This window comes from Sus scrofa, chromosome 12 (assembly GCF_054392235.1).
Source record: "Sus scrofa isolate SSC_HxYL_T2T_F1_AM1 chromosome 12, Sscrofa_HxYL_maternal_Yorkshire_Landrace_v2.0, whole genome shotgun sequence".
NCBI classification, from domain to species: domain Eukaryota; kingdom Metazoa; phylum Chordata; class Mammalia; order Artiodactyla; family Suidae; genus Sus; species Sus scrofa.
In genome coordinates this window covers 57,224,476-57,236,748 of record NC_139394.1, presented here as the reverse complement: position 1 = coordinate 57,236,748, position 12,273 = coordinate 57,224,476, and the positions used below count along the sequence as shown (strand labels likewise).

General features: G+C 46.6%; 1 long non-coding RNA gene across 7 annotated transcripts; it reads right to left on the bottom strand.

The window, feature by feature from the left end:
• Positions 1–1,717: 1,717 nt before the first annotated feature.
• LOC110255314 (uncharacterized) lies at positions 1,718–11,973 on the bottom strand. Of its 7 annotated transcripts, none has more exons than XR_014821779.1 (6): positions 11,169–11,501; positions 8,581–8,633; positions 8,267–8,490; positions 7,884–8,002; positions 6,753–7,025; positions 1,718–2,221 (listed from the first exon to the last, which is right to left on the bottom strand). It is a non-coding gene; the product is annotated as an uncharacterized LOC110255314 (long non-coding RNA). The 7 variants fall into 7 exon arrangements; XR_014821780.1 differs by lacking the exon at positions 1,718–2,221 and adding an exon at positions 5,247–5,974 and having other exon boundaries at positions 8,267–8,468; XR_014821781.1 differs by lacking the exons at positions 8,267–8,490; positions 8,581–8,633 and adding an exon at positions 11,821–11,973 and having other exon boundaries at positions 7,891–8,002; positions 11,169–11,247.
• Between the last annotated feature and the right edge of the window lie 300 nt (positions 11,974–12,273).

The window sequence follows — 12,273 nt, the reverse complement described above, 5'->3', positions numbered from 1 at the left end:
CTGAGGCTGCACCAAGGTGGTGGGTGTGGCCACACTGCTGTGCCTTCCAGCCCCCACCAACCCAGCCTGCTTTCTGCAGATTTAGTTCCCCCGACACCCTGCCATGATCCCATCCTCACTGTCATGACTGGAGACAATATCCCTCCCAGCAGGACTGAAACTTAAGGTCTTGCTGCTCAAAGTGATGGTGGCAGGTGCCCTTCGAGAAAGCTCTCAACTTCAGAGTCCAGGGTCCTCAGGTGTGATTTCTTTTTTTTCTTTCTTTTTTTTTTTTTTTTTTTTTTTTTTTTGTCTTTTTGCCTTTTCTAGAGCAGCTTTCTGCAGCATATGGAGGTTCCCAGGCTAGGGGTCTAATTGGAGCTGTAGCCGCCAGCCTCCGCCACAGCCATAGCAATGCGGGATCCAAGCAGCATCTGCGACTATACCAGAGCTTATGGCAATGCCAGATCCTTAACCCACTGAGCAAGGCCAGGGATCGAACTCACATCCTCATGGATCCTAGTCGGATTCGTTAACCACTGCGCCACGACGGGAACTCCCTCAGGTGTGATTTCTGTCCATCCCCCAAACCGTGAGCTAAACCCTCACTTTAATCACCATCACTAGCTAATCACTTCTAAACAATATATATCACACACACACACACCATACAATAGTGGGGCAAAACCACACTTGGACCAGCAACCTGCATGCAGGAGAGCAGTTTGGGGTAGGGGGACAGTAGGTAGAATTACTCATCTCTGGTGCCCAAACCCATGTCCGCAGCTTGAGTCGTGGACCCAGGCATCTATCCCACTCTACAGGGGCGCGCTTTGCTGCGGAGTCCCCCGGGGGCTGTAGCTCGTGGGTGGAGGTCTCGCTCAGACCAGTGAATCCCGCTGGGCGTCTCTTGCAGAGTCAGCACCTCTTCCCCTAGGGTGTCTCCAGGAGTGGCTTTTACCCCCATCCCGGAGCTGGGCCACCGTCTCTCCCATGCTTGCTCCGGATGACCAGTGCCTGAGGGGCTGGGACTTCCTGCCAGGTGGTGGACCCAGGCATCTGATTCAGGCCTGGGTTTTGTAGTTTCGAGGGTTCGTCCCCTGCCTTTTTTGGCCGCTGCCCCGTGGCATAGGGAGTTCCTGAGCCAGGGATCAGATCCAATCTGAAGTTGCAACCTAAGCCGCAGCTGCGACCATGCCAGATGCTTAACCCACTGGGCCGGGCTGGGGATTGAACCTGTGTCTCAGTGCTCCAGAGACACCACTGAGCCCGCTGAGCCACAGCAGGAGCTCCCTGGATTTTGTAGTTTTACAATGAAAAAACTGCTGGTGGAGCTCAGGGGACTCCCGGCCAGTCTTGTTTCTGGGGACGCCTTGACTTCCAAGCTGGAGCCCAAGACCTCGGCTCAACAGGAAGCCACTCCCTTCACCTCCAGGCTCTTGGCTGGCAGCTCGGAACAGCTGCACTGCCCCAGCGGCCGGGCCTGCCAGGCTCTGTGTCACAGAGCAAACATCCCCAAGCTGGCCACCGAGGCCTCTGTACCTGCAACAGAAGGGGCTCCTCTTTCTTCCGTGAGTGGGGAGAGTGGGTCCGGCTGAGCCAGGATGGGGCTGGGGGTGGCAGACAGTGATGTCTAGCCTGTCCGCCCCCCCTCAGACCCCAGCCCTCAGATCCCTGAGAGCTTGTGGGCTCCTGTGGTCAAGGCACGGCGCCTAGGACAGAACAGGCTCGACACACATTTACAGGACAAGTGAATAAGAATAAACCAACGTGTTACCTTTCCAGCACCCTCCATTTTGCCGAGAGGCATTCCTCTGCATCCTTGTGACCCCCCAGAAGCTGCCAGGTCCTTAGAGACACTCCCTGACCCGACCGGAGTCAGTGGGTCCAGGAGCACACCTGGCCCAAGCCGGGCCAAAGGAAGATCTTCCCGAACGTTTGGTCAAACAGGAGCTCAGGAAGTCTGGCTCCTTCTGCTGGAGGAGCCACGAGATGTGAAATTTTGATGCATGAGGTGGCCGCATTCATTCCTCGAATTTCACGTGGAGAGAGAGAGAGAATGCGACTGATGCACACGAGGAGGACGAGTCGAGACAAGCAAGGGCCTCCAGCACCCCGGCGCCAGTTCCAGAAATTCCTGAGGCCCAGCTGTGCCTGTCTCCTCCTGCAGGCCGGCTGCCCAACCATTCCTTTGACTGAATGACGTACCTCGGTAGCTTTCCCGTAAATCCTCCTTTTCTGGCTTAAAAATATGAGGATTTAAGAAAAATAAACCAGTATAAAGGAAACACAAAAGTCCCATAACACAATACCGAGCAAGATCCTTCTGACAATAAAAAAGCAACACAAGACATCGCTAGAAAAACTGAAGAGTATGGAAAGACAGTGAAAATCAAAAACTTTCTGGAATTCCCACTGTGACACCAATCTGACTAGTATCTATGAGGATGCGGGTTCGATCCTTGGACTCGCTGAGTGGGTTAAGGATCCGGCATGGCCTTGAGCTGTGATGTAGGTCGCAGACGCGGCTTGGATCCTGCGTGGCTATGGCTGTGGTGTAGGCTGGCAGCTGTAGTTCTGATTTGACCCCTAGCCTGGGAATTTCAATATGTTGTGGATGTGGCCGTAAAAAGCAAAAAAAAAAAAAAAAAAAAAAAAGGTTTCATGCATTAAAAAAAAAATGTTCCATGGTTTTTTTACAGCACAGAAACTTTGTCCAGTCTCTTGGGAGAGAACATGATGGAAGAGAGTATGAAAAAAAGAATGTGTATTATATATATATATATACATATAAATTGTTTAAAATTTTTTAAAAAAGAGAGGGAAAGAAGGAGAGTGAGAGAGGGCAGGAGTTCCCTGGTACCTCAGCAGATTAAGGATTTGGCATTGTCACTGCTGTGTCTCTGGTGGCCGCCGTGGCATTCGTTCTGTCTCTAGCCTAGGAACAAACTGTGGGCGTGGGGGTGGGGGGAGGAGAAAGAGGGAGAGAGGAAGGAAGGGGAGGGAGGCAGCACAGCAGTCCCCTTGGGGGTCCCCGGGGGATCCGGGGTGGCTGAGGGCATCCAGGGCACCACCAGGCCCTGGGTGAAAACTTCGCCCTCCCCAGGTCTCGCTCTCTGCCAGGTACCCGACCTGGGTAAAGGAGAAAGTCCTTGGGAGTAATTGGTACCAGAAAAAAAACTCCATACCAGTCACCATGTGGTGTTGGGTTTTTTGTTGTTGTTGTTGTTGTTGTTTGTTTTGTTTTGTTTTGTTTGTCTTTTTTGCCTTTTTTTTAGGGCTGCACCTGCAGCATATGGAGGTTCCCAGGCTCGGGGTCTAATCAGAGCTACAGCTGCTGGCCTACACCACAGCCACAGCAACGCCAGATCTGAGCCACGTCTGTGACCTGCACCACAGCTCACAGCAATGCCAGATCCCTAACCCAGTGAGTGAGGCCAAGGACTGAACCTGCAACCTCACGGTTCCTGGTCAGATTCGTTTCCACTGTGCCACAATGGGAACTCCTTTTTTATTTTTTATTTTTATTTTTTTTTGTCTTTTTAGGGCTACACCCGAGGCATATGGAAGTTCCCAGGCTAAAGGTCCAATCGGAGCTGTAGCCACAGGCCTACACCACAGCCACAGCAACGCCAGATCCGAGCCGCGTCTGCGACCTACACTACAGCTCACGGCAACACCAGATCCTTAACCAACTGAGCAAGTCCAGGGATTGAACCTACAACCTCATGGTTCATAGTTGGATTCGTTTCCGCTGCACCACAGTGGGAACTCCAGTAATTACACTATTAATATTAAAAGTGGAGCTTGATTTTTTTAAAAGTAGAGCTATAAAATAGACAACCACTCTGGGAAGTTGGTAGTTTCTTACAAAGTTAAAAGCAGGCATTTCCCACCTGACCCAGGAATTTCATTCCTAGGTATTTATCCAAAAGAGAGGAAAGCTTAGGTCTGCAAAAGATTTGCACACAAACCAGATCAGCAGTGGCTCGGCTACAAGGACTGATGGGAAGGGGTACAGGGAATGGATGAAAATGTCTATTTCTTTTTAAAAATTATTTTTATTAAAGTATAGAAGTTCCTGCCGTGGTGCAGTGGAAACAAATCCGATTAGGAACCATGAGGTTGTAGGTTTGATCTCTGGCTCGATCAGTGGGTTAAGGATTAAGCATTGCCGTGGGCTGTGGTGTAGGTCACAGACGTGGCTCAGATCTTACATGGCTGTGGCTGTGGTGTAGGCCAGAGGCTACCACTCCAATTAGACCCCTAGCCTGGGAACCTCCATATGCTGCAGGTATGGCCCTAAAGAGAAAAGATAGGAAAATAAAATAAAATAAAATAAAATAAAATAAAATAAAATAAATAAATGCATAATAGAGGACTACTTATAGAGAATAGATCTTGGTATTATATCTATTTTTGGCCACACCTATAGCATGGGGAAATTCCCCGGCAGGGATCAAACCCATGCCACAGCAGCAAGCTGAGCCACATCAGTGACAACTACCAGATCCTTAACCTGCTGAGCTGCCAGGGAACTCATGGGACTGTAATTCTTTTTTTTTTTTTTTTTTTTTTTTTTGTCTTTTTGTCTTTTGTTGTTGTTGTTGCTATTTCTTGGGCCGCTCCCGCGGCATATGGAGGTTCCCAGGCTAGGGGTTGAATCGGAGCTGTAGCCACCGGCCTACGCCAGAGCCACAGCAACGAGGGATCCGAGCCGCGTCTGCAACCTACACCACAGCTCACAGCAACGCCGGATCGTTAACCCACTGAGCAAGGGCAGGGACCGAACCCACAACCTCATGGTTCCTAGTTGGATTCGTTAACCACTGCGCCACGACGGGAACTCCGGGACTGTAATTCTTAAAGAGCATTTTAAATATAGTCAGCCTTCCACAGATGCAGCTACAGAATCTGTGGATATGGAGGGCCAAGTATACACACACAAAAAAAAAAAAAAAAAAAAAAAGGAAAAAATACTACCAAACTGCAGCAGAAAGAAGCAGAGATAAAGAATAGCTAGTGATGAAATGGAAATGAAAGCTCTCTCCTTATAGCGAACCCAGTCCCAGGCAGCTTTATGGAGGAGTTCTACCAGTCTTTCAAGGAACAGTTCATCTGTATTTTATATAATTTGTTCCAGAAAATAGAAAGGGAAGGCAGGCCAATTAGACTTATGAAATTTTTGCTCCAGTTAAAGACAGACAGGAAAATAAAAATATAAGCCTCATTCACTTATGAACATAAATGTGAAAATTCTAAATAAATATGAGCCAACCAAAACCAAACATTTATTGGAAAAGAAATTGCCCAGGAGTTCCCATCATGGCACAGCAGAAACAAATTTGACTAGCAACTATGAGGTTGCGGGCTCGATCCCGGGCCTCGATTGGTGGGTTAAGGATCCGGCATTGCCATGAGCTGCGGTGTAAGTCGAAGACTCGGCTCAGATCCCGCATTGCTGTGGCTGTGGTGTAGGCCAGAGGCTACAGCTCCAATAAGACCCCTAGCCTGGGAACCTCCATATGCTATGGGTGCAGCCCTAAAAGGTGAAAAAAAGAAAAGAAAAGAAATCGCCCTGTCTGATTAAGCCAAGTTTGCCCCAGAAATGCAAGGATGGTATGTGGCCCGGCACCCTTCCCTCCTGACAACTCCATCACGTTGGGAGCAGCGTGTACCCAGCCTCAAGAAATGAGTCACTCTTAGTCACAGCCCTCCCCGCTCCTCTGCCAGACACTCAGACGCAAACCTCTCCTGCAGCCAGAAGCGCCGTGATCCATTTCTGACCAATGACACTTGGACAAGTCTGCTGGGGAAGGCGGCAACTGGGAAAGTTTATCCTTTGCTGTTGAAAGGAGAGTCACTTAAGGTAAAGCAGTGTGCTTCTCTTCCTGCTCCCTTCCTTCACCACTGGATTTATGCCTCTGAATGTGGCAGCCAGCTTGCAACCATGAGGTGACTAGCACGAGGACAAGAAGCCAGCGTCCTGAGCTTTCTATGGCAAAAGAGAAAGATAGGTTCCTTCTACGGAGTGGCTGCTGGACCAGCCTGACCTGGTCCACCTCCAGCTGTTTGTTAAGAAGTTACTGCCCTTAGGGTTTTTTTCATCTTTATTTTTTTATATTATTTGATGAATTTATTACATTTATTGTTGTACAATGATCATCACAACCCAATTTTATAGCCCTTCGGTTTTAAGACACTGTTGCTGGTATTCTGTTACTTGCAGCTGAGACCTAATTTTATCTTGTAAAACTTCAGAAGACTAGGAACAGGAACAACTTATTTAACTTGAAAAAGACTACATATTTAAAACCTATAATTAAAATATGTATTTATTTATTTGTCTTTTTGCCTTTTCTTTTTTTTTTTTTTTTTTTGTCTTTTTGCCTTTTCTAGGGCTGCTCCCAAGGCATATGGAGGTTCCCAGGCTATGGGTCCAATCGGAGCTGTAGTCACCAGCCTACGCCACAGCCACAGCAACACGGGATCCGAGCTGCATCTTCGACCCGCACCAGAGCTCACAGCAATGCCAGATCCTTAACCCACTGAGCAAGGCCAGGGATGGAACCCGCAACCTCATGATTCCTAGTTGGATTTGTTAACCACTGCGCCATGATGGGAACTCCTAATTAATATATTTAATGATGATCTCCCTGTATACATGGGTATAAGACAGACTGCCACTACTGCAATACTGGAGGTCCTGACCGATATGCTAAGAAAACGAAATAAGCCAGATACAGGAAGGTAAAAGATAAATGTTTTATTACCTGTGATGATAAGATTCCCCATGTAGAACATCCATCAGGAACAGAGAGCTCCCGTTGTGGTGCAGTGGTTAATGAACCCGACTAGGATCCATGAGGATGCGGGTTCAATCCCTGGCCTTGCTCAGTGGGTTAAGGATCCGGTGTTGCCGTGAGCTGTGGTGTAGGTGGCAATCTCGGCTTAGATCCTGAGTTGCTGTGGTTGGGGTAGAGGCCACAGCTGTAGCTCCGATTAGTTCCCCAGCCTGGGAACTCCCATGTGCTGCAGGTGTGGCCCTAAAAAAGCAAAAGAAAAAAAAGAAAATCTATCAATCAGAAACAATAAGCAAATTACTCAAACCCCTAGGAGAGTCAGGGACTTTGCTGGATACAAGAAAAATTTAATACTAATAGCTCTCTTGACACTGGCAATAATTAATTAGGAATTGTAGAAAGCAAAGTATCCTTCACAATAGTATTCAGAACTTAATTATGAATGTTTCTTACATTTATGTAAAACCTTCCTTGGAAATACTTGAAGCTGTTTGGTTTGGGGTGTTTTTTTTTTGCCCATACCCGCAGCATGCAGAAGTTCCTAGGCCAGGGATCGAACTTGCACCACAGCAGTGACAATGCCAGATACTTAACCTGCTGCACCACCAGGGAATTCCAAAAATTGAAATTGTTAAAGATATAAAAGTTTGGTGTAAATGGAGAGATGAGCTACTTGTTTGGATGGGTCGGATCAATATTATAAAGATATTAATTCTTCTTAAAATGATATAAAAGTTAAATTTTCAGAAACTTGACAAACTTATCCAAAATGTATAGATGGTATAGAGGTCAAAAATAGCTGCATTGTCTTTGAAAAAGAAGAGGAAACAGGAGGGAATCACCCTGCCGGATGGTAAAACATACCACAAAAGCCATAGCAAAACAACAAACACACACACACACACAAATACAAGTGGTGTTGCTCAGTAACTGACAAAGGAGGGAACTGAAACTGAACAGAGTGCAGAGACATCCTGTGCGCAGAGGGCAACTTGAGACAGGATAAAGGTAAGATGACATTAATGGGATCAGGTTAGAATAGCAGAGGGGATATGTAGCCCCCTCAGCTACAGAGAAAAAAAGAAATAGTTATAGCCCTACCTCATACCGTATAGAAAATTGAGCTCCAGAGTTCCCATGTGGCTCAATGGGTTGAGGGTCCAGCGTTGTCAGTGCAGTGGCTCAGATGCAGGTTTAATCCCTGGTCCAGGAACTCTCACCTGCCAAGGGGGTAGACAAAAAAAAAAAAAAAAAAAAAAAAAAAGTAAGCTCCAGATGGATTAAGGACTTTAGAACACATGGCCAAACTATAAAGCTAACAAAAGAAGATATAGGAGAGTAATTTTGTGACCTTGGGATAGAATTTCTTCTTTTTTCCTTTTTATTAATTTTTATGTTATATTGGAGTATGATTTACAATGTCATGTTAGTTTCATGGATTTTTTTTTTTTTTTTTTTTTTTTTTTTTGCTTTTTCGGCCATACCTGCGGCATATGGAGGTTCCCAGGCTAGGGGTCGAATCAGAGTTACAGCTGCCAGCCTACACCACAGTCACAGCAATGCTGGATCCTTAACCCACTGAGTGAGGCCAGAGATCGAACCCAAAACCTCATGGTTCCTAGCCGGATTTGTTTCTGCTGCACCACAATGGGAACTCCTTCATGGAATTTTCTTAAATTCATGAAACTGCAAACCATAAAGGGAAACACTGATGGATTTGAGCACATTACAGTCAAGAATTGCTCTTCAGCCAGGACATCGCAGACCCTACCCACTGTTGTCTGCCTCCCCTACTTACATTCACTCACTCAGTCAATAAATATTTATCAAACACCGTGCCAGGCACTGGAGCTGCAAAACACACAACACTGAATGTTACCCCTGCAGGAAAGTGGCTGGACTGGTGTTGAGTGACAGAGCAGGGCAAATTCAGGCTCCAAAAAATGGCATCTTTTCAGCAAAATGTGCAGGTAGTATTAAGACTATAATAAAAAGATGCCAGAGGAAGCATATAAAACCGAGACGTGAGACACAGCGAGACAAGCCAAAGAGGTGTCGTATTTGACGTGGTCATTTCTCCTTTAATCCATGCGGCAGTTTCTACCCCTTAGATCAAGGGCTATGTTTCCGAAGGTCCCAAAGCTTACTCTCTAGGGAGGGAGACAGACATTAAAACAAAGTATCCGTGCTTGCTTGGCAGCACATATACTAAAACAAAGTATCAGTACAGGTTTGGCAAGATAGTAAGGAATTTATAATACAGTAACTAATCCAGTCTAGAGCACTCAAAAACAATCCCCCCGCCACCTTAGAAATGATCCAGAGCTACAGCCACCAAACCATCACACCCCGCCCACCCCCCAATGGAGCACCCATGCAGAGAGTCTGAGAGACCCCAGGGGTTGGCCAATTAGTGGCTTTGCCATACAAACCCCTGATAGAAACATTCCATTCTAACTTTGGCTTTAGTCAGGTTCTTTTGGTTACAAGACAAAAGGAATAAACTTAAGTCACCTAAAGAAAAGTATAGTTTTTCAACCTTTTTGGCAACAACTGATGTGTGCAAGAATTGTCAATGGATGCTGCCTCTTGTGGCTTAAGTTGGATTGAGGATAGGATATTCAAATACTATCAAAGTATCTCCCCACGAAAAGTGCTTCTTAGTTACAAAAATTAAAAGAAAAACTTGACAATGGAGAGGACTAGGGAGATTTCCCTTAATCAAGCTCTCAATGTCTGTACATCACCAGTGATGGGTCCTATTGATATACCGTATCACCTGATAAGATGCACTGAGAAAGACAGAGCATTCATGTAATGTTCCTGCTAGAAAAAAAATGCAAATCCAATCATGAGAAACATCACATACATTGAGGAAATTCTATATAACTGAAGGATATTCTATGTAATTACTGGACTACAGTTTTCAAAAATGTCAGAGTCATGGATGTTTCATTGTGGAGCAGCAGGAATGTATCAGACTAGTAACCATGAGGTTGAGGGTTTGATCCCTGGCCTCGCTCAGTGGATTAAGGGCCTGGCATTGTCTCGAGTTGTGGTGTAGGTTGCAGACTTGGCTCAGACCTAGCCTTGCTAGTGTAGGCTGGTGGATATAGCTCCAATTAGACCCCTAGCCTGGGAACCTCCATATGCCCTGGGGTGCAGGTCGAAAAAGTGGGGGGGGGGGGGAATGCCTGAAATTAATAATTATACTGCAGTTATGTAAAAAAAAGTCCTTATTTTTAGGAAATGTTGAAATATTAGTGGTAAAGGACATGAGGTCTCCCACTTATTCTCAAATGGTTCAGAAAAAAAAAATCATGTGAGAAAGAAAAAGTGATAAAGCAGATGAGGCAGAATATTAAATGGTGAGTCCCAGCCAAACCAATACAAAATTAACCACCACACCATACATGGGATGCATTACTGCAGTCAATTTAGAAGTGTGCAATAATCTGCACAGGAGAAATTGGCAAAACATTTTTTTTCTTTTGTCTTTTTAGGGCCACACTCGTGGCATATGGAGGTTCCCAGGCTAGGGGTCAAAATCAGAGCTGTAGCTGCTGGCCTACATCACAGCCACAGCAACACAGGATCCAAGCTGAGTCTGTAACCTACACCACAGCTCATGGCAACACTGGATCCTTAACCCACTGAGGGAAGCCAGGGATTGAACCCATGTCCTCATGGATCCTACGCTGGTTTGTTAAACGCTGAGTCATGACAGGAACTCCTGGCACAACATTTTAAATCAACTGTACTTTGGAGTTCCCATCATGGCACAGCGGAAGCAAATCTGACTAGGAACCATGAGGTTGCAGGTTCAATCCCTGGCCTTGCTCAGTGGGTTGAGGATCCGGTGTTGCTGTGAGCTGTGGTGTAGGTCACAGACACAGCTCGGATCCCTCGTTGCTGTGGCTGTGGCGTAGGCTGGTGGCTACAGCTCCGATTAGACCCCTAGTCTGGGAACCTCCATACACCGAGGGTGCAGCCCTCTAAAGATGACAAAAAAAAAAAAAAAAAAAGAAAAAAGAAAAAAGAAAAGAAAACATCAACTGTGCTTTAATGAAAAAATAAACAAGAACGTCTTAAGGATTTAGAGTTCAATGTTACCAAGTTGCTTAAATAAAGGTTTGTTTGTTTGTTTGTTTATTGTCTTTTTAGGGCCACACACAGCATGTACAAATTCCCAGCCTAGAAGTCAAATCAGAGCTGCAGCTGCCAACCTCCACTGCAGCTCACAACAGATCCTTAACCCACTGAGCAAGGCCAGGGATGGAACCTGCATCTTCACGGATACTAATTGAGTTCGTTACCGCAATGGGAACTCCTAAAGATTTATATCAGAAAAAAAGAAGTATGCAATAAAAAGCTAGTCAAACTCACCTGAGAGATCTCTGCTCCTGGGAAAACAGAGTCGATGTGCTTTTTCCTATTCCTCCTGCTAAATACAGCAACTAAAGCCCTGGAAACCACAGACAAAGAAATGTTAAGAAGAGGAAGGTGAAGAGAAGGCAGAATGGCCAGGGACCTCAGGACCCAAGGAACAAACAGCACAGCAATGGGCTTCCCTGGCTTTTCTTTTTGCCCTGAGTGTCCCAGGCTTGGAGGTAAGGAAGGCCGCAACCTGGAGACACTGCAGACCCAGCCCCAACGAAGGCCTGCCTTTCTCCCCAGGAAAGGGGCAGCCTGACAAGGCAGAAAACTTCAGAAAGAACCACTCGATTCCAGCCAAATATTACACAAAAGCTGTGGCCCCACCCACACCCACACCAGCGAAGGCTAAGTGGTGAGCCTAGCTTTCCACTCTCCCCAGGCCAATCACAGGCACTCAACATCCCTGCCAGGGTGGTTGCGGAGAGGGCCAGGTAGGGAGTGGGGACTTTCACCCCAGCCAGCTGGTAATGAGGCCTCCCACACGCAGGGTCCACTCCAGGATACCACGTGGAAACCTGACTTCCAGCCAGATTGGCAGGAATTCGGCCTCCCTCCCCCTCCCTGCTGGGGTGGTGTCCTTGAGAGTCAGAATTCCACTCACTTCTGCAGCAGTCAGGCCATCATCGCTGAGGTGGCAGTGGAGACCACGTGAGGCAGTGGAACTCCCACCCTCAGCCCTCAGTCGTCAACAGAGGCTGAAGAGGAAACTTGAACTTCTACCTCCACCTGCCAGGAAAGGGGAAGCACCTCCCCTTTTCCTGCCAGAGCAGTGGCAGGAAAAGCCAGCTGACACAGAAGGCTTAAATAACATCCATAGGGAGTTCCCTGGTGGTCTAGTGGCTAGGATTCAGCGCATTCACTGCTGCATCCCAACTGGATCCCCCGGTCTGGGACTTGGGATCCCACGTCAAGCAATACATAAATAAATAAGATCCAGAGTCCCATAAAATAATTTTTAAATGTTCATGTCATTCAAAATCACTCTTCATACCAAGAACAGAGAAGATCTCAAACTGAATGAAAAAAGACCATCCGTAGCTGCTACCGTCTAAAG